Below are 23,157 nucleotides of genomic sequence, written 5' to 3'. Positions count from 1 at the left end.
CTTAAATTCATACAAATGCGAAGCTGACTCACAAGTGGAGATTCAAAGGCACATCTGGATAACATTACAGAGTGTTTGTCTAATCATTACACTATTGGATTCTTGGGAAGTCCTAAAGAGACCTCATTAACTATCTGAATAGGGAAACCAGGTCCCACACCAAATGCAATCTGGGTAAGAAGTTAACACAAGGGAACTGGGCACCAGATGAACCAATGCCTCTCAACATCCCCATTACTCAAGCTTCTCCTCACTGTCTCCTTGGTTTCTGCAACACTCAAATTCCACTTCCTTTTCATTTTTACAGAAATCTTTATTTAAAAGAAAATAGCATAAAAGAGATTTCCTTTAAAAGCATACTGTCTTATCCAGAGTTGTCAAAACATGGGAGGAACCAAGATGTCCTTTAGTCGGTGACTGGATAAATAAACCATGGTACTTCCAGAGAGTGGAATATTATTCAGGGCTAAAAGGAAATGAGCTAACAAGCCAAAAAGACTGGAAGGGACCTTAAATGCCTGTTACTAAGTGGAAGAATTGAATCTGCAAAGGCTACATCCTATATGAGTCTCACTATATGACACCCAGAAAATGGTAAAACTATGGAGACAGTAAAAAGATCAGTGGTTGCCAGGGGTTAGGGAGGAGGGAAGGATGAACAGAAGGAATGCAGAGGCTTTGTTAAGGCAGTGTAACTACTCCACGTGGTATTACAATGATGGATACACATCATTATACATTTGCCAAAACCCATAGAATGTACAACACCAAGAGTGAACCCTAATGTAAACAATGGGCTTTGGGTGATAATGATGCGTTAATACAGGTTCATCAGTTGTAACAAGTGTACCCTCTGATGGGGGATGTTGATGGCAGGGGAGATTGTGGGTGTACAGGGCGGCGAGGGGGTATATGGGAAATCACTGTACTTTCCACACAATTTCGCTGTTCACCTAAAACTGTTCAAAAATGAAGCCTATCAATAAATGTGTGCATATAGATATACACATATATATTATATTTATATATATGTATTATATGTATAATTGTATAAATTTAATACAATTATATAATACATATAATTGTAATTATATGTATAATGCATAATTTATACATTTATAAATACATGTGTGTGTGTATATACATATATACACATATTAAAAAATGTTAAAAAGCATACTGTCATCGCCACCTATTTATTCAGAAAACTTACAGTTTTTCAAAACAGCTTCCCTCTATCTTACCCACATAAGCCCCATTTGATTACTGCAAGACTCCTCTAGAATGATGCCCTGGTAACATTAATAATTAATTTTTAACATATTTATTTCTATGGGGAGAATGTCAGTACAGTCTATTTATAAAACAGAGCTAAAAGCCTGTTTTAGAGAAACAGAATAGAACAAGGGAACAAGAAGAGAAAAATCTCATTAGGGCCTGACAGTCTTTGATAATGGGATTAAAGTTATTTTCCTCCCAACTACAAATGTGCCAAGTTAAGTCCATATTGTGTTTTCTCTTCTTAGAAATGTGCACTACCTCCTTGCAAGGAACTTTCCCATGCTATCTTGTCCCTGATTCCCGGGAAACGAAGATGAAAAATGTAACCAGGTGATGGCTTTCATGCAACGTCAGCAAGAGGCCAGCACCTCATGAAGTGACACACACGCCAGCGGCAGCTCAGAACTGACCTTTATAGAAATGAACGTTTTCAAAAAAATGTTTTCTAGCGGCGAACCAACACATTCCCTGATCTTATCTCGCAGTGCACTCAGGGTCGATGCAACAGATGTAGGGTCACCATACTCTTCACAAGTAGCATCTGTTTCTAGCCTGTGCTAAATATTCTGCCTATTTTTAGTGAAATTTTAAAAATACATTTTTAAATATGAGTTGGCCATGCTCTTATCTGGATCTGTACTTCCAAATGTCCCCCATAAAGACAGAGCTTAATTATCCCTTTTTTAATAAAGCCAAATTAAATCAGCAACTATCCACAGAGCTCTTTCCTTTTGCGCAATTAGCCAAGTGTTACACGAATAATAATATATAAAAGAAATGCAAGGTGTAGACCCTGACCTCAAGGTGCTTTACTTATGGAGGCTGAGAGAGAGCTAAAAGGATACCAAGAAGTTAATCTTTTAACTCTCAGACTCAAGACAACTATAGAAATAAACTTAAAGGCAATACAATATTCACTCTGAAACTGACAAGGTAGACTGTATAATGAAAGAAATAAGTCTACTTCTCAATATAATCTTTGCGCTTTCCAAGTGAGTTCCCAAAGACCGGACCCTTGATCAGAGCAGAATCTATGCAGGAGACATGTTGATACGATGGACCAGTGATTCTCCAACCAGCCTGCTCATCAGGCTGACCTGGGAAGCTTTCTAACCAACCCTGCTCCTAGCCCCAGGCCTCCGATTTTCTGATTATTACGTCTTTGATGAGTCAGCTTCTGCCAATTCCCCTTCTCTCATGGCCCCCGCCCACCCAATATTTGTATTGTACTTTAGAGTCTGCAAAATTTCCTTAAACCTCCTAACTTTGAATCTTGTATGAGATCATGATTGCCATCATTTTAGATGAGAAAACACAGGCTATGTGGCACATTACTATTTGCAGCCAGCAAATAATAAATGCCACAGGTTAAATTTAGACGTTATTCAAGATATATTTCCAAAACAAGTATTTTGTCCTAGAGACTGGCGTATATTAGTGGCATCAACTCACATTCAAAAAGTCATGCTTTCCAAAGTATCTGGTTAAAATGTTCAAGTTTCTCTCTCTAAGAAATAATAATAAACGCTCCTTTTGGCCGTTTTTACTTTAAAAGTTCCTGGGAACTGACTGCATATATTAAAATATTCATTCTGAAGGGAAAACTAGGAATTTCAGGAAAAGAACAATATTTGTACTTAGGTGCATGAACCTACTTCAAAACCAAAGTAGTTGTAAAATACTTCAAAGTGCTGAAATTCTTTATCTCCTTTGAGACTGCCATTATTTCAGGTACAACAAAAATCTGTGTTCCTTCTAAGCCATGGGGCTGCGACATCTTTAGCCCTACCTGCAGTACACGGGGGTCCCGACGAGATGATTAATTACCCAGAGGCAGTGATTAAAGCGCCATTACTAGGAGTCAGCAGGCAGGCATGGGCAAGGACAGGGTCTCTGAATAACAGCTTCACCCAAGAGCAAATTCAAGAGCTAACCTGTGAAGCCTTCTCACAAGAGAGAAAGTCAATGAGGCAAAGCTGGAAATGTTCTGGGTGGGAGAAGCTGATTCTTACAGGTACCTCTACTGCCCTGACCTTCACGATTTCCCAAAGCAAGAAGACTCACTCCTTCATTTGCAGCAAGGACCGTGCCTAGAAAGAGAATCTGTGTTTTCCACCATTCGGTATGTATTTGTTGACTCCCTACCAAGTGTCTGGCCCAGTAGCAAATGCTGGACTATGTGAGGGAGCAAGACTGAGCCCACAGTGAGGAATTTACCTGGTTGAGTAACTAGTCCCTCAACCAGTAAGTAGTCACTTAAACAAACGTGTCTGCATGAGGCTGAGGAAAGGACTGGCAGGGACCATCCCAGCCGCAATAGTCAAGGGATATTCGTGTATTTTTAAGTGATTCTTGGCAAAGCAAACTAATATTTTTACATTTAAAACTGGACAGTAAATAATAAATCAGTCTATTTGAGTTTTAGCCTCAATTCTTCCAGTTCAGCAACTTATCCTTTTTCCCTAAGCTCTACTTAGAAAAACTAGGAAATGAGCTTCGAATGTAATTTTCTTTGTTTGTATTTCTGAATATATCTCTGCTCTTTAGTGAATGCACAGGAGATATGTGATTTGTTATGTGATAATTAAAATGTAATAATTCTTATTAAAAATTTCCTTCATGCCAGTTCAAAAACTACGGTATGTAACTTCATTTGTATCTTCTTTTTCTTTTTTTAGATTCCACATATAAGTGATATATCATATTTGTCTTTCTCTGTCTGGCTTACTTCACTTAGTTTGATAATCTCTAGGTCCATCCATGCTGCTGCAAATGGCATTATTTCATTCTTTTTTATGACTGAGTAATATTCCTGTGTGTGTGTGTGTGTGTGTGTAAACACACACACACACACACACACATCCCACATCTTCTTTATCCATTCATCTGTCAATGGACATTTAGGATTTAGGCTATCTACAAAACAGAAATAGACCCATGGACACAGAAAACAAACTTATGGTTACCAAAGGAAAGAGGGGGGGAGGGATAAATTAGGAGTTTGGGATTAACACATAACACACTACTATATATAAAATTGATAACCAACAAGGACCTACTGTATACCACAGGAAACTATACTTAATAGTTTATAATAATCTATAAGGCAAAAGAATCTGAAAAAGAATATATTATATATATGTGTGTGTATACACATATATAAACTGAGTCACTGTGCTGAACACCTGAAACTAACGTGACATTGTAAATCAAATACACCTCAATAAAATAAAATAACTATTTATTTTTTAAAGCTGCAGTATAAATTCAAGTTGCAAAGATTCTTCTAAGCATTTATTTAAGGTTTTAGCTGGGTGAGAATTTATCCTCAGAGTAAAAGTAAGAAATGCATGTAAACTGTAAAGTGCAGAAAAGGTCCCACATTCATTAGAAGAAAGTGTTTAGTCACCATCCTGCTCCCATCTGGACCACAGCTGCATGATCGACTACAGAAGCTGGCGGCAAGGGGTTTGCCTTTCACGGTGTGGGGTGAGCCTGCAGGCATCTCCTGCACATGCAACACCTCCCCTCATCACCTCTGGGATCAGAAGGCTAGTGGTCTTCCAGTGGACAACTCTCCTAGGATGGGCGGGACAATCTGACATCACCAATAATGGACGAGTTTTAAAAGGAACAAAACCTAGCCATTTCCTAAAGGTCCAGCTAGGGTTTGCAGTGAAAATACATGTGCAAGTGTTTCAGAAAAATTTTCTACTAATACTGCTGCTTTATTTTATTTATCCTTCCTATCAATAAATAATTAAACAGCAGATATTCCAAATGTTTCTTTTTGCTAAAAAGAATCAAGAACACACTTATACATCAATTCCTTCAACAAACATTTATTTGCATGAAAGAGCCTGCTAAGTAGCAAGCATGGTACTAGACACTGGACATGAATGCCCTCTAGATGTTCATGGCCTAAGAAGGACATCAGAAAATATATCATTGGTGTGAATAAAAAAGAAATAACATGATATGATGCCATGTTAGGACAAGAAGAGAATAACCAGCTTTGTGGGGAGATCAAAGAAAAACTTTCAAAAGTTAGGAATAACCAGTTGGACAAGGGCAAAGATGGATGAAGTCACAAACCTTTGAGCTCCCAAGAAGAGCTGTCAATGGATACTTGTGAGTGTTGGTGAACAATTCTCTGTGGATATCTCATGCTTCGTTTTTTTTTAAATTGAAGTATAGCTGATTTACAATATTGTATTAACTTCAGGTGTACAGCAAAGTGATTTGATTATACATATATATGTATATATCTATACTACATTCTTTTTTCCAATTATTTTCCATTATAGTTTATTACAAGATACTGAATATAGCTCCCTGTGCTATACAGTAGGTCCTTGTTGTTTATTTTATATATAGTAGTGTGCATCTGATAATCCCATACTCCCAATTTACCCCTCCCCCCTTCCCCTTGGGTGACCATAAGTCTGTTTTCTATGTCTGTGAGTCTGTTTCTGTTTTGTAAATAAGTTCATTTGTATCCTTTTTTTTAGATTCCACATATAACTGATATCACACAATATTTGTCTTTCTCTGTCTGACTTTTTTCACTTAGTATGATCATCTCTAGGTCCATCCATGTTGCTGCAAATGGCATTATTTCACTCTTTTTTATGGCTGAGTAATATTCCATTGTATATGTATCACATCTCCTTTGTCCATTCATCTGTCCATGGACACTTAGGTTGCTTCCGTGTCTTGACTCAACAAATAGTGCTGCTGTGAACACTAGGGTTGTTCATCTCAAGATGCACTGACACCTTTTGTTCTGGACTATCTTTCCAAGGATGTCTGTAGAGCAAGCAGTCTTAAAAGACAGAGATAGTGTCTCTTTCCAAAAGCAGAGGGCAGATTTGTACAGATAAAGAAAAATACGGTTGACAAAATGGTAAACTGGTAGTGAGCCACAAATGCTGGGCTTCATCGCGGACAGCGTCCGCTTCAGACTCAACGCACTCCCATGGATGCTTCTAATGAAATAACATGGGTGGCACGGAACATTCTTGGTTTTCAAGTCAAAATCCTAGAGCTGCTAGTCTAGTTTTAAGTGTATTTTCTACAAGTTCGTCAAACAGGCTCTATATGAAAACACCGTTTTTTTACACCAAAGGAAGCTGTCCAAGTTGAAGGGAGAGCGTCTGTAAAAATTCAAGAGGCCATTTAACAGAGTCTTCTTTACGTCTTATAAGGGACTGTCTTCAAGAATGTCTAGGGCTTTCTAAGAGATTCCAGTGGCCAAGCAGTCTCAACGGGGAACATTACAAGGGAATATCCTGGGGCATCATCTCTACCGCTTTATTAACAAGAATAATGCTGGTACACACAGTTCCTCTAAGAGTCACATCTACAGGAATGTCTTTGAAGGAGAATCCTGAGGAGGCGAGAGCAGGTGCTCCCGCCCAGCTCAGGCGCCTCCCTCAAACCTTCATCGCACTGTAATTATAGGGACGGGGAACGAGCAGACCCTTGCATGACCCCAAGGTGGGGCCAGTCCAGACTGATCCAAAGTGCAAAATGTGTCGCTTCTTTGCCTTCTCCTACCATCTAACCAACATCCGGCCAAAATGCAGATGTTCCCAGATTTTAAACCGTATCAAATGTGGTAGAGGGGAGCTCGGTGGGGAGGAATAGGTAAATGACATGTACATGACTATTTCCAAGCCATCTTTACTAACGAAAACAAATCTATCATGGTGTTAAGAGCAAACTACAAGTGAAGTCCATGCCAGCTCCACTACAGTACCTGTTTATAATTTTAAAGGCAAAAGAAAATTTTGCCATCAGACTTGCTTAACAGGTCCCGATACCTGCCCTGATACATCCTATAGAGACCAACATAAAACGTGGCTCTTCTCAACCAAGCTGAATACTTTGTTTCACCAAAAGTAATGACAGTATGGAGGTTCCTTAAAAAACTAAAAATAGAACTACCATACGACCCAGCAATCCCACTACTGGGCATATACCCTGAGAAAACCATAATTCAAAAAGAGTCATGTACCAAAATGTTCATTGCAGCTCTATTTACAATAGCCAGGACATGGAACCAACCTAAATGTCCATCATCGGATGAATGGATAAAGAAGATGTGGCACATATATACAATGGAATATTACTCAGCCATAAAAAGAAACGAAATTGAGTTATTTGTAGTGAGGTGGATGGACCTAGAGTCTGTCATACAGAGTGAAGTAAGTCAGAAAGAGAAAAACAAATACCATATGCTAACACATATATATGGAATCTAAGAGAAAAAAAAAAAAAGGTCATGAAGAACCTAGTGGTAAGACGGGAAGAAAGACACAGACCTACTAGAGAATGGACTCGAGGATATGGGGAGGGGGAAGGGTAAGCTGTGACAAAGTGAGAGAGTGGCATGGACATATATACACTACCAAACGTAAAATAGATAGCTAGTGGGAAGCAACTGCATAGCACAGGGAGATCAGCTCCATGCTTTGTGACCACCTAGAGGGGTAGGATAGGGAGGGTGGGAGGGAGGGAGATGCAAGAGGGAAGAGATATGGGAACATATGTATATGTATAACTGATTCACTTTGTTATAAAGCAGAAACTAACACACCACTGTAAAGCAGTTATACTCCAATAAAGATGTTAAAAAAAAAAAAAAGTAATGACAATTCACACAATTAACCTGCCCTTTAAAATTCTGTGAGAGCTTTCCCCACCTCTGAGAAGGCAATTGACATGACAGGGTCTTCCAAGGTATTGTCAGTGTTGGAGAAGGGAGAGGAGAGAAATGGAGTCTCACATTTTAGGCTGCTTCATTTTTCTTCACAGAATCTGTTTGCCCCTGATAGACTGAATACTCACCTGTTTGCTCAGCAATGATCAGCTGCCCCTCCCTTGTCCACACACTCTGTGATGTCAGTTGCATGAGGAATGTAAACTCCGGATTCCCAGCGTGCCTGGCACACAGTGGGCACCAAATATTTCTTGAATGACCATTTGAGTAAATGTGAAGTCCTTTAATGAAGAATGTGTGATTGCATATCCTGATACAATGTGTTTTGGAGGCAGCTTAAGGATAATATAATTATAGAAGTTTATTCCGTAGGAAGCACTAGACACTTCCATCAAGACTGTCTCTAAAAGCCATGAAACTGTTTGAAGCAGCTACCTGGAACACTGAAGCTGCAGTGAATATAGTCCCCCAAAATAATATTATATGCATTTTTCAGATCGTAAAACATGTCTAATTTAACCCAGCTAAGTAAGTGGCAGCATCAAAATTCAAAATTCAGGGCTGTTGAAATCTGAAGCATATGCTCTCTCCAGTCAATACACGAACCTGCCCACCAACAGAAAACCCAAATCACTGCCCTGGAGCAGTTGGTAACTTGCCTAAAGAATGCTGAGCTTTTACAGCTGCTTTGATTCTTCATTTTTTTTATTTTTAGGTATACACTTTCTAATTTACAGATTAGTCCATGAGAATATTTTTAAAGTCAAAAAAACCATGCACACTGTGCTACCAGTTACCAGGAAGGACAATATTCTGAGCAGCCTGAGATAATCACTGTTCATTTACATTTTAATATGCATGGAAAAAAAGGCCTTAAAATAGCCTTGCACACGAATCCAATATTTGTCTTTTAAATTAGTTAATCTGGCATGGGCTTCTAAATGCAGTGCCTTATTAAAGAGAACATCATATGGTACCATTTTTCTTTCTCCTTTTAGCTTAGTGTATCAGAGACTTACAGGGACATGATATTTCTCTCTGAAACACTTGGGGCTGGTGAAACCATCAGGATATGGAGACAATCAGCATTCACACTGGACAGAAAATGATGACTTCTAACGGTAACTTGCCTGTGTATATTTAACGCCAGTGGTTTCTCAAGGAAAGCATCACCATCGTTCATACTGCCTCAGAAGCTGATATGCTCGGGCTTCTGTGGTGGCGCAGTGGTTGAGAATCTGCCTGCCAATGCGGGGGACACGGGTTCGAGCCCTGGTCTGGGAAGATCCCACATGCCGCGGAGCAACTAGGCCCGTGAGCCACAACTACTGAGCCTGCGCGTCTGGAGCCTGTGCTCCGCAACAAGAGAGGCCGCGATAGTGAGAGGCCCGCGCACCGCGATGAAGAGTGGCCCCCGCTTGCCGCAACTAGAGAAAGCCCTCGCACAGAAACAAGACCCAACACAGCCAAAAATAAATAAATAAAATTAAATTAAAAAAAAAAGACTTTGTAAACTACAAAGCACTAAAAAAAAAAAGCTCATATGCTCAAATATCTTTTTATCCTTACTTTAAAAAAAAAAAGGTCTGCATATTTTTTGGGGGGGGCTGCACCCCGCAGCATGTGGGATCAAACCTGTGCCCCCTGCACTGGGAGCGTGGATTCCTAACCACTAGACTGCCAGGGAAGTCCCAGACCTGCATGTTTTTGATGCTTGCTGATTTTCCATGGTATCTTCAAATATAGAGTCTACCCTGTGTGACACATTCACCTGGGGATAGATGCTACTATAATGGCAATGATGGAAGATGTACCAGAGCTCAGGTCATTATTTTCTAGGACATGTCAGTAATTGGGCACAACTCACATTATCTGAGACTTGAGGTTGAGTGTCATAGCTACTCTGGTGACAAATGTCTGAAGGGAGGTTCCCAATAAAGACGGTGTTAGCTAATATTTAGCCAGCACTTCAAGCTAGGAGGCATCTGAGCATGACGGTGATGGTTCAGATTCAACACAGCCCCATAAGGAAGTATTAACTCTTGTCCTCACTTTACGGAAGAAGAACATGAGCCAGAGAAGTCGTCCTCACTTTACGGAAGAAGAACATGAGCCAGAGAAGTCAGGATTTTGACAAAAGTCACACAGCAAGGAAGTCTGAGCAGTGATTCAGCCGGGAGCCTCCCTGTAAAGTTGCTGCTCTTAACCATTGGGCTGATTTGCCTTCATGAATTCTTGCTAAAACTGCATATTTCTGATGTCAGTCCCTCTTTCCCACCACGGGGTGGCCTCTCGTCTCACTCCTGGCTAGTGCTCAGGAGCAGATGGACTGCACTGGATTCTAAGTTGTAAACTGTGCATTGATGGTTGGGATGTGATGCGTGCAGAGCTGGGTACAGTGATGGATACCAAGACTTCATCCCAAGTGAACTGCACAGAGGCCGAGGGCAACCCCCGGCACAGTCCATCTGACCCTGTACATCACTTGTAGTCATTGGAGTTTAGGCTGCAAATGAAGGCAGCCAGTAATGTTCAATGAACTGCCCCTTATTCTCCTCAACTGAACGATAACAGCTGAGTATTAAATTATTGAGTAATTGAAAATTATTCCCGCATCCTTAATATGTTTCCATTGCCAACAAACATTTTTCTTTTGATATTATAAAAAAACCTGTGTAACTAAGAGAGCTGGGAGGACCATTTATCACATTCTGCTGTCACTGGAGATTCACGGTCACCTTTTAGGTGTGATGAGCTCTCATGGATCCCCTGGCCGACTCCTCACTTGGGACAGGACAGAGGCTGGACAAAGATGAAGGATGCTGCCCGGGGACACTCCTGGCTCCTCCGAGCCACCCTTCCTAATCTGCTCAAGTTCAAAGGTGTTTTAAACAGGTGTGTTCCAGGGAAAGGACACTTCACTGTACTCTAGGAAAGCGCTTCTTTTCCACTGGGTCAGAGAGGTAAGGACATGAGGGAGGAGGGACAGGGCAGATGGGGCCACTCGGGAGCTGGGCAGCCCAGCAGCTCTGGGTGGGGCTCTCAGGCTCCCTGTCTCTGGAACCAAGGTGAACACCAGCAGCTTCCCTGAGCTGACGCCGGCCTGAGAAGCCAGGTGTCAGCCCCTAAGCCTGGGAGTCCCGGGCACTGCGGAGCTCCATGACGGGTGTTCCTCTGCGCTCCCATATTTGCTTCTTTTATATAGGCTGGTTGATCTTTTTCCCCAGATTGGCCTTGCCTCAATAGTGAAGGGGTCAAGATTCAAGCAGAGGTTTGCAGGGAAATGGGTGAAGAAGGAAGCTTTGCCTGCTTGAGGACCGAGTTCCTAATGCAACAACAAATGTGTCCTTGCTTCAGATGGGGGGGGAGGGGTGGGAGGAGAGGAAATGCAGGGGGCGGGACAGAAGACAGAGACTAAGCTGGGATTGGGGCACAGGTGCAAGAAGGTGCTCTGTACCTGGCCTTGGCCTTGGCTTCTGCACTTTCATCTCCCTCTGGAACCTGTCAGACGGTAAATGCTCAGAAACAGGTTCCAGGTGTTCCCAAGCTCCGTGCTGTCAACCTACGAATCTTACAATGCTTAATACGAAATTTACCCTGATGGGATGTCTTATCTATTCATGTAGAACTGAGAAACCATTTCCTGAAATTGGGTGCAATCACTGCCCACAGAGTACAAATTCTGAGCCCACACTCAAAGATGCATTTGTTACCTATATTCGAAAGAGAGTTTCTAGAATCACAGCACAATTATGACAATACATTTGATAGCATCATTATCATAAATAAACACAAAGAGTCTAAAATAGGGCAATGCCACCAGAAAGGAAAATGACTTTCAGTTCACCCTCCATCCAGCTCTTTTGAGAAAACTACACCAAAATTTGTCATATTTTCAGTTCAGAAATAAATTTTAGAAACTGTAAAACAAATTTCAGGAGGTTATGACATTGTTTTAAAAGGCAGAGTTGCAGTTATTCTTCAATACGCTCAGACTCCTGTGTGGTTTCTAACACGGAAGGCACTCTGTCACTGAGGCAGGTCCATTAGGGAGATGAGGTATCCGCAGGGCCCATTTCCCAGCCCACAATACAGCACCAGGGAGCAAAACAACCGTGAAACAGTAGCTGAGCCTCAGATCACAAAATCTTCACCAGGCATTCTCTGCAGCTGCGCATTTCCCATGGGTATGCCATCCAAGTACGACAATAACCAGCTCTGACCAAATAAACACATCCCGCCTGGGGCCATTATGACTCAGGACTGGACGGCTGGAGTTGAACAAGAACCATAACACAAAAGGCGATGTTTAGCGTGGTTGGAGCTGGGTTGGGTTTAGCATAGTTCCCATTTGTTTTCCTTCTGTGTTTATCTCGTGTATTTGTTTTGTGTGTATGATTAACAATTACAGAATTCACTCTATCAAACAGATATATCAGTAACTGCAAGCTAAAGGAATGTAACGAAAATGTACGCATGCTGCAATTATGATAATGCCACAACCCAATGAGTAAACGCAAAGCAGTGGGTGTAAATACAAGCACAGAAAGGTCCCATGCTCTCCCGAGGGTGTGAGGATGCTTGTGATTTTGTGGTGCCACCTGGTGGAGCCAGGGAGGTGGGAGCACTGATAGTAAAAAAGGGGTGACTGGCCCCCACCTGCCTCCACCACCACCAGGAGACGTCACAGGAGTACAAAGCATTACTACTACTAAAACTTCAAAAACCTTTATGGAACATCCGAAAAACAAGGATTTTAGGGAAAACATCAAATAGTTTACTGTCTGTCGTTCCTTTACTTGCTTTCTATCCCCACCTGAGTTATTTTTCCCATATTTAAAAAAGTCAGCAAATGCCAAAAGGAACAGACAAAAATAATGGGTGTATTTGGTAATGAATGCACTACAAAATCACAGGAATTAAACTGTTAGAAATGGCACAAAGAAAGCTTGCTGCCTATGCAACATAAAGAATGTCTCATTGATCTAATTATCTGGATATATGCTTTCTCCTCCCCCCATTAAACTGCAATCTATCTGAAATCAGAGAAACACCTCCTGTATTTCTGAATATCAGCCGGTGCCTTACATACAGCAGGCTCTATAAATAATCTATGTAGGAGCATAAAGTTTGACGACTGACTTCTTTTCCCATGGTCCAGAAACGGACACTTCGATTCTTTAGTATTTTATTTTTCTGTTATCATTAAGGATAAGGAAACTACAGCCATTGCAGATAAATAACAAAACCACTGTCATCAATACGTGAATATGGCCATTACCTTCAAAGTGTTTCAACCTGGTTATATATCATTAACTTCCACCCACTAATAACAAAAGCCAAACTCCAGGGCACAGCGAGTCCCACAGGAAGGTGACAAGAAGAAACAGAGATAAGAAAGTGTAGGGGGACTTCCCTGGTGGTCCAGTGGTTGGGACTCCACGCTTTCAATGCAGGGGGCTCAGGTTCGACCCTTGGTCTAGGAACTAGGCTCCCACGTGCTGCCCAGCACGGCCAAAAGAAAGAAAGCGTAGGAAAAGTCAGGGAAAAAAGGCTGAAATTAGTGCTGTCCTGAGAAAGAAAAATTTTATTTTACAGGAATAGGTATATAAGTAATTAGAAAACTATAAGGAGAAAATATATGGGATGTGAAGCTCCACAAACAAGCATCCATCTGTTACTCGTATTTTAATATCTTCTGTATCACCCTACAGCACCACATATGCAATTAAGAAGAAACTGCAAAGCAATTGTTTTTGAATAAGTCATTGGCAACAGGCCGACCACACAGAGCCAGATGCAAATCAGAGGCAATTCAGCACCAGTTGATAAAGCCTTGATTAATCCTCAGCTCGTTTTGTGTTATTATAATTCATTATTAAATGCAACACACGGTTCAGACTCCACCCTTTGTAAAGTCGCCCCCTACCGATCGTGACGGTGGGGCAGCTGTCATCCCCATGAGGCCTCAGAAGCGATACTCTTTCCCAATGACAAGAAAACTTCTGTTCATAAGACACATGTGCAGATCTATGTGGCAAAGCACCAAACCTTCCAAAGGCTTTGAAATTTCATCACTTGGTAGTAAACACTGATAATACTGATATTTTGGTATATAACTAGCCAAACATTTTTCTGTCTGTGTGTATGTTTTATTAAGCCATAGACATGTATTTGTTTTGTTAAAATAGAATAAAATAATACAGATTTTAAAAAAATCACACTAGCTCTTGATATGTGTGCATTTTTAATCAAAGTGTGCCTGGTTATTCTACCCAGAGCACTCATTTTCTCCCGCCTGGTCCAGACACCACCCTTCCAGCCCTGGGGACGGCACTGAGCTGGTCCACGGTGATGGAGCACAGTGGCCGTACAGAGGTCCCCTGAGGATGGAGCGCCAGAGAAAACCCGGGACACCCAGTTACATTTGTATTTCAGATAAATAACAAACAACGTCTTGGTATAACTAGACCCGAAGCAACACTTGGGACATACTTACACTAAAATACTTGTTAACTCAGGCAACCCTACTTGCATAACTTCAGGTTGTGGTCCGTGCCTGGCCCCATCCTCGCTATTTGTTTCAGAAAAGGAAAACATCGGTGGATCTAGTTTCAAGTTCCCTTGCTCCCCTGTGGGTCTCTCCCTGCCTTTGTGGTGCTTGCCAACACATCCCTTCTAAGCTGGGCCTTTATTCCGTAAGAATCTTTCATCGATATCTTCAGAAGCTAAACTGTTAATTAAAGATCAAAATAAATTAATTCCCCAGTGAAAGAATTAGCTATCCCTGCCTTTATGAAAAAAAACAGACACTGATTTAAAAGCCCTGTGTGAAGCTAGAATCTCTTACACTGATTTTCTTGATATTTATAATGATGTCACACAAAGACAATGGAAAAAAACTAATTACCAACGTTTTAAAACAGCTTTTCTCCAATAAAAACATGCCTGATTCACAAAATACATTAGCAATTTCGTATAACTGTGTCAAAACGGTTGCTAACACAGTTTAATCTCTAAGCTGTTAGAATTATAATATGCCATAGAAATAAAATCCATGTATATGTATATTTAAAATGTAGGATGCTGTGACTTCCCTGGTGGCACAGTGGTTAAGAATCCGCCTGCCAATGCAGGGGACACGGGCTCGAGCCCTGGTCCGGGAAGATCCCACATACCGCGGAGCAACTAAGCCTGTGCACCACAACTACTGAGCCCATGTGCCACAACTACTGAAGCCCCTGCGCCACAACTACTGAAGCCCCTGCACCTAGAGCCCGTGCTCCGCAACAATAGAAGCCACCACAACGAGAAGCCCATGTGCTGCAAGGAAGAGTAGCCCCTGCTCGCCGCAACTAGAGAAAGCCCGCGTGCAGCAATGAAGACCCAACACAGCCCTAAATAAATAAATAAATAAATAAAATTTTTTAATGTAGGATGCTGACATAAAAGAACTAGATTGCTGATCAGTCACCTGTTACTCTAAAGGCAATTCAAATATACATATGTGTCTGTATGAGTGTGTGTGTATAAAATACTCTATTATAAAGTATATATACATAAATATAGACACACATTTCTTTGCATGTTTTTCTATGTGCTGAATTTTTTTAAAAAAATAGAATACAAAGTGGGCAAAAGAAAGCATCCAAAAGCTACATCAGTAATTGGAAGAGTTCAGGAACTTGGTGCAGACATTGACGCTGCCCTCTCAATATCCCTTCTCTCCTTCCCCCCAACTCAGTCATCCCTACTCAACAGTCCTGGGGCAGCCACATGCCCACCTCCCCCTCCCTTGCCATCAGGGTGACCCTGGATGGTTCCAGGCCACTGGGAGGCCAGCAGGAGGCACTGGGGGGAACTTTGGGAAGCTCTTTAAGAGGAGGAAGAACCGGCTGCCTTGCCCCTCTTCCTGCTGGAATACAGGCTCTCAGCTGGAGGGGGGCAGCCTTCTTGCACCCTCGAAGTGCCAGGCATGAAGACAAAAGCCACACACCAAGGATGGCTGAGGGAGGGAGAGAGGAGCCTGCGTCTCAAAGGTCACCCAAAAGGCTCTGGACATGCAGCGTGCTACATGAGAAAAACACAGGGCTTAGTTGGCTAATCTGCAATAAATCAAGTTTGCAGATACATGTGGCTGAACATTTTCCAAACTGTTACAAAAGGGGAAACTTAAAAAGCTCTCAAATCTCCCTGCAGAAAAGGTAACTTGTTCAATTTCTAGATTATTCAGCAGTAATTCCCAAACATAAGATGGAATACAGGTATGTACACTGTTTTCATGGCATAAGGACAATACTGAAAACAATCAAAGCTACCGCAGAAACCAAAACAGACAAACATCTAATCATGAGCATTCTGAGCAAACTCACTCTCTGCCCTTAGAAGAGGTACAAACTATGTATAAAATATTACACAACACAGGGAATAAAGCCAATATTTTATAAGTCAAGTGTAACCTTTAAAAATTTTGAATCAGTATATCGTACACCTGTAACTTATACAGTACATCACCTATGCTTCAATTTAAAAAAATTTTTTAAATAAATTTATGTATTTGTTTTTATTTTTGGCTGTGTTGGGAATTCGTTGCTGTGCACAGGCTTTCTGTAGTTGCGGCGAGCAGGGGCTACTCTTCGGTGCGGTGTGCGGGCTTCTCACTGTCATGGCTTCTCTTATTGCAGAGCACGGGCTCTAGGTGCCCGCACTTCAGTAGTTGTGGCACACAGGCTCAGTAGTTGTGGCGCACAGGCTTAGTTGCTCTGCGACATGTGGGATCTTCCCGGACCAGGGATCGAACCTGTGTCCCCTGCATTGGCAGGCGGATTCTTAACCACTGCGCCATCAGGGAAGCCCTAAAAATTTTTTTAAAGATGTCATTTTTTAAATAAAAATGGCAATACTGCAGAGGCATCTTGAAGGATCTTTGTTAAGAACTGAGAAAAAAACTGATGGGCACATACTGCATAGCACAGGTTACTCTACTTAATGCACTGTGGTGTCCTAAATGGGAGGGTAATGCAGAAAGGGAGGGGAGATCGGTATGTGTATGGCTGATTCATTTTGCTGTGCAGTAGAGGCTAACACAACATCGTAAAGCAGCTATACTCCAACGAAAATAAATAAATAAATTAAATAAGTTTGCAAAAGAACACATCTCTGGATGCAGCACGGATAGTTTTTCCTGGAGGGTAGAGTTCACTGCTCCGTAGCTCTTAACACAGAGGCCAGGAAACATTTCCATGCATAATTGGCCTTTAAATAACAGCAGAAGCGGCCACCGATCCGCAACGCAGGCCAAGCTGTGCTTACACTTGAGGACTCATTCTCATGGATACGTGTGCATATCACAGGCACCACGTGGCCCAGGGTAAGAATGCCTGGCTGTGCCAGCAGGTTCCTGAGCGCACGTGACTGAAGAAACTGAGACGTGCACGTGGTGGCCAGGCCGACAGGACGGACAGCAAACCGCACGCCAGAAATAGCAGAGCGCTAGCCTGGACTCCCTTCCAATCGTGCCCGAGTATCTGGACACATCCTGCATCTCAGGCTTACAGAGTTTCCACGGGCTTCCTTGAGTGTCAGCCAGCCTCCTCCTGTGCAAGGAAACACGTGCTGAGCTTGCCACCTGGTGCGCTCCTAGCGAAACCAGAGCGCGAGGTCCTGGTGGGAGGCCCCGGCACTGCAGCCCCCAACTTCAAGGAGAGGAGGAAGTTCAGTCTGAAATCCATCAGGGACAAGCTGCCTGGGAAAACAGTGGCAACCCTGTCATGAAACACCCTTCCCAGAGGGAAGGGGGAGGAAAGAGGAAAGAGAAGCGAAGATTGGGAAGGCAAGCATGGGGAATCAACAGGGTTCGTTCCGTTCTCTGATTTCCTGGATATTTCCACAAAGGGACACTGGAACGCTAAGCCCCGACTCAACCAGTACTGCAAAGTTTTCCTCCAGAGAAGACGTCTTCTTGATCATCTTGCACCGTGCTCTGCACATGGTACGTGCCCAAATAATGACAGTACAGAGAATGTGTGAATCCCTGGAATAGAGCTGTCAGTACAGGAAACAGAGCCTCTGGCCTCTCCCACGTTTAAACAAACAAAAAAGAGATGAGGAGGAAAGAGAGTATTTAAAACATTTTTATAATCCCACCCACTTGCAGGACTAGGTGTGCGTAAGAGGGGGGACTTCTGATCTCCACACCCCATGGGGAAGAGACTTCCTAACACCGTGCCGGGTGCCCTGCTGGAGGACAGCAGCTCTTTCCTCCACAGGAACACAGAGCGTGACCTAAGGCAGAAGGGAGGGCTTCAGCTGAGGCGGAGAGGCTGAAAGAGCCCCAGGACCCCAGCACACGTTATTCCTTGGACATTCACAGCAGGCTGATGCAGAAAGCCTTCTATACCTGAGAGCCGGTGTCCTCCGAGGCTATGTATTTCCATGAAAAACTCCCAGTAAGTGGATTTCAGAGCCAAACACAGAAGGCAGGTGTCACAATGCCCACGTCCATTCCATTACTATATACATTGAACAGACTGTCCATGTCCTGGGGCTACCCTCAAATGCTCTGAAACGCACATGGGGACCAGCTATGTGCATTTCAAACCACATACTAAAGTTATGTATGTTAAAAAATTTTTAAATAAACACTTCCAACAGAGGACAGCTTGTAATGGATAAAAGTCAGCACAGGGGCCCTACTCCTAGATGACATCACTCCTGACTAAGGATAGAGGAGTTCACTGCCCGACGCTGGGGAAAATATACAACTGCTTGTTGCAATGGGATCAAGATTGAGTCATTAATCTCTTTCAAACCCAACACTTGGTATCATTTGAGACAGGAAGTGTCCAGATGCCTGGCACAGAGAAAGTGCTCAGTAAATGACAGTTGACGTTAACTATGACTCTTAAAGGGTGTTAACCAGTTACAGATGATGAACTGTGATCTTCTCCATGTTAATGTTATTAAGCCAAGAAAATACAAATGTTTATTTTTATAGTTTCCACAAAAGACAATGTTAATTCTTTCAAATACAGTACTCATTTTACAAATGTTGGAGCATCTACTGTTTTCCAGAAATTTCTGCCAGCCCCAGAGATGCATAGGGAGCCAGACAAAATCCCCATACTCACAGAGGACGGCTGCGTGCCAGGGGACAGAGAATAAACCAATAAATACATAGATATATGATGTAATGGTGGGTTATCAGTGCTAAGAACAACAAAGTATGATGAGGGACAGCGAGTGATGATGGGTAGGACCACAGATGGAGCAGTGAGTGGAGCTGCCCCAGAGCAGGTGATAGTGGGGCAGAACCCTTCCTGAAGGAAGGCAGGAGCCATCGCACCACCTGGCAGCTCAGGGACGAGCATGTGGGTGAGCGTGGCTAGAGGATGGGTGCAAGGGAGAAGGCAGTGAATGAGGACAGAAAGGGGGCAAGGGCCAGGCCACGTGAAGCTCTGTCATTGGTGAGTCCTGAGCAGAGACGCCATATTGCTACTGATGACATCAGTGGATTACATCATGGTGCCAACCGAATGCTGAGGGGCAATTCATTGGGTTTCTTCTTTATTCCATCGTCATTTTTCAGTCTATCACCTCCTCCAAATGCTTGGACGTTCCCCTCTGTTTTCATAATCCCCTATGCTTGGTCTAGCAAACAGCTTGATGTCCAGTCATCTTTGTCATTACAGTAACTGCATTTTTCATGGAAATCAAAGTTCATCACCTAGTAATTTCTCCTGACCAAAAATTGCAACAAAATTCAGACTGCTGAAGAACTAAAAGTCTAATTTAGCTTCGCTATATTTCTTCTATCTGGGCAGAAATATAAAATAACATGTGGGGGAAAAAAGAGTTCTGGAAACATCTAGTATTACTATAATAATGACTGAGCAATTTCACATGGAGGGGACTAAGGATGAGATGCCCAATTTCCTCCTCCTATCCTGGATCTAGCTCTTATTTTAATCGTTCACAGAAGGTAAATGCATCTTGATTTCAACAGAGAGCCCATTTGGGCTTAGTTTACCCAATGAAGAAATCCATTTAGTAGAATTTTTTAAATTATATTTCACATGTCTCTGACTCAGACTTTCAAATCACAACCTCACTTCATCAGTGACTTTCACTAATTACCAGTGGGAGCTCTCAGATACAGCTTCGCTGCCAGGGGAACAGGAGACAGTCTGTAAGATAGACGGCAGCCTCATCTTCCCCTTGGGGACGGGTCCACAGCTTGTCGGAACTTTCTGATGACATGGTGGAGGCAGTTAACTCTCCTTTAGTCCATTTGACTTCCCTGAAGCAGTGGGAGGAGAGCTGCTTAATCACCCTCTTCCAGAAAGTAGAGCAGCCAGAGAGCCAGTGCCTATTCCCAACTAATCCCAGTCCTTGAGGCCTGAGGACCTGGAGAGGCAGAGCCCATGGCACCCAGCACACCTCCACTGGCGTCTTTTCCCGAGAGGAAGAGCAGATTCTTAAAGCTAAGACGGTGATCTCTTTTCTAACTGCTGCAAGGAGAGACAGCGTGGGCTTGAGAATGGGGAGCATGATTTTTCTCCATTGTTTTTCACTTCCAGGTTTAGAATTTCAGAGATTAATGATAAGAATAGTCTCAAAGTGAGCAATCAGAAATGTATCCGGGTAGATTAATGTCACACGAGCAGCCCTTCTCCACATTCACCAAGAACACAGCCAAATGAAATATGCCCCAAAAAGCACCTTGGGCCACCGAGGTGGGTCCTCAACCCCGTGGGAAACTTTCAAGTATAATTAAATTAACATATCCACCCGGACTTCCCTGCTGGCACAGTGTTTAAGAATCTGCCTGCCAATGCAGGGGGAATGGGTTCAAGCCCTGGTCCGGGAAGATCCCACATGCCACGGAGCAACTAAGCCAGTGCACCACAACTACTGAGCCTGCGCTCTACAGCCCGCGAGCCACAACTAATGACCCCACGTGCCACAACTACTGAAGCCCAGGTGCCTAGAGCCCGTGCTCCACAACAAGAGAAGCCACCGCAATGAGAAGCCCACTCAACACAACGAAGAGTAGCCCCCGCTCGCCGCAGCTAGAGAAAGCCCGCGCACAGCAACCAAGACCCAATGCAGCCAAAAATAAATAAATTAATTAATTAATTAATTAATTTAAGGGGAAAAAAAAACCATATCCACCCAGAATGATTTATATGATGGCTTCAGACAGCTGAAAGAAGAGAATTCAGGCTTCCTCTTGCAATCATTTAAAGATTAATTTAGCATTAGACAGGGGCCAATTTAATTGAAAAAGCTTAATTTTATATTAGCTGTAATGGGGACACTCTTTTATCAGGCTACATGTATTAATTTCATACCATTGGTTAGGAGTTGCTAAAATTACCTGACTTCTTAGTTTGTTCATGCCTCCATTTAACTGCTATAAAATGTATTCATACACACTTAAGGTTCCAAGTTTGTTAAACAGATCTGATGTTTAACTCCCAAATTATTTTTTTAACCTAATACCAATATAAAAGGTCTTTTTTAAAAACTTTTGGGCTGCAAATAGCTATCATCAGACAATCTTATACATGGTCCAGTTTTTAGAGAGACAACTGCAGAGAATCCCATTTAAGAAGGAGGCATATGTGCTGGTGGGGAATCCCTGTGGGGCTTTGTTGCGCCCCTTACAAATTGTGGGCAAAGGTGGCAAGTAGACATGTTGAGAAGGTGATGAAATCCATCCAAAACAAAGTCTTTAAAAGCCAAGGCCAACAGGGAGCTTCTGGAACATCAGGTTCCAGTTATGAGGTCCCAGAACACAACCAGCGTCAATTCCCAAGAGCGCACTATTATCCTGAAGACATGTCTCCCACCTACACGCCATCCCAGGACCAGCATGTTTTTTACTGGGGAGCACTCCACTGTAACTTCTCTGAAGCATGAGCTTGTGCCAAAATAAGTTTGAAAATTAAATAATTACTGAGGACTTGTTTAAAGCTGCTCTTGTTATAAGTTTGCTACAACCAATAATAACATGAAATGGGTGTCAATTCCTCGTAGAAAAACGTCCGCTCTTGTTAGAAACAGGATGAAATTAGTGAGGTAGCAAAGGTGTTATTTTACTAGGAAAAAAATACTGTTAAGCAATGACATGGTTGTGTTCCGTCACAATTAGATCTAATTATGTTTATTGCCATAAAGGATAAAGGAGCACGTGCTTTGGAGAGACTGAGTTTTTAACCATCACCCCAGACTATCAGGTCTTCAGGTTAAAACCATCCCAGAATATTTGGGGCAGATTTACATGTTAACTAGTTCCTTGGAGAGAGGGGATATGAGCAGTCTTAGAAAGCAAATGCCATCTGGCGCAGTATGACTTCTCGCTAACCGTTTATGAGTGCCATCATCTTGTGGGAACACACATGCCTTAATCATCTTCTTCAGAATAAATCGGCTGTCTTGTCAAACTTGCTTTTCCATGGCTTCTACACAATGTAGTTACAGATGCTTATTACTTTGTGCAGGATGTACTCCTGAGGTCTTTCCTTATTTCCTGGCTTCCATATTTGATGCACTATGGTGCACCTAAAGCTCGTGACATAAATTCTCAGTCGGCCTTGGGGGGAAGGAAACAGATTCCTGTAACTGCCATGTGGTGCCCCAGGCAGGACCCAGTTTCCACCTTAGAAGTGTCCACCATGGAAAGCTGTTCTTCCAGCACAAAGGAAAACTTTAGAAAGACAGTGTGGGGAATTGTTTCTAGAACATGATCATAAAGCTATCATATCAACTGGAAAGAGATGAGTCCCTGCGAGTGGGTTGAGTCTTGAGAGCCAAATATTTGAATTCATTCCCCCCAAGCCCCACCAACAACAAAAGCTCATATGCCTTCTCTAGTTGCTCACCTTGGAACAGAGCAGCCCTTCTTCTAAGGATCAAGCAGGAGACCAGTGAGTGTCACCTCCCATCATGAAGGCCCCTCCTCTTACCACATCCACTAGTCACCAAATCCTGCACATTGAGCCTCCTAAATTCCTGCTAAATGGACCATTTCCCTCTCACCCACTGTTACCTCGCCAATAAAAGCTGCCACCATATTGGGCACGGGCTATTGAAGAGGCTCCCAAACTGGTCTCCCCACCTCCAATCTTGCCTTCCTCCAATCCATTCTC

The 23,157-nt window shown here is 42.6% G+C and overlaps 1 protein-coding gene across 2 annotated transcripts in view; it reads right to left on the bottom strand.

Moving 5' to 3' along the window:
* Positions 1 to 23,157, bottom strand: part of SEMA5A (semaphorin 5A) — a 537,896-nt gene that overhangs the window by 461,056 nt on the left and 53,683 nt on the right. The gene's annotated exons all lie outside the window — the stretch shown is intronic.

The sequence above is a fragment of the Balaenoptera physalus genome, assembly GCF_965194825.1.
Source record: "Balaenoptera physalus genome assembly, chromosome: 3".
Taxonomy (NCBI): domain Eukaryota; kingdom Metazoa; phylum Chordata; class Mammalia; order Artiodactyla; family Balaenopteridae; genus Balaenoptera; species Balaenoptera physalus.
The sequence above is the reverse complement of the archived record's forward strand: the minus strand, read 5'-3'. Positions and strand labels throughout refer to the sequence as shown.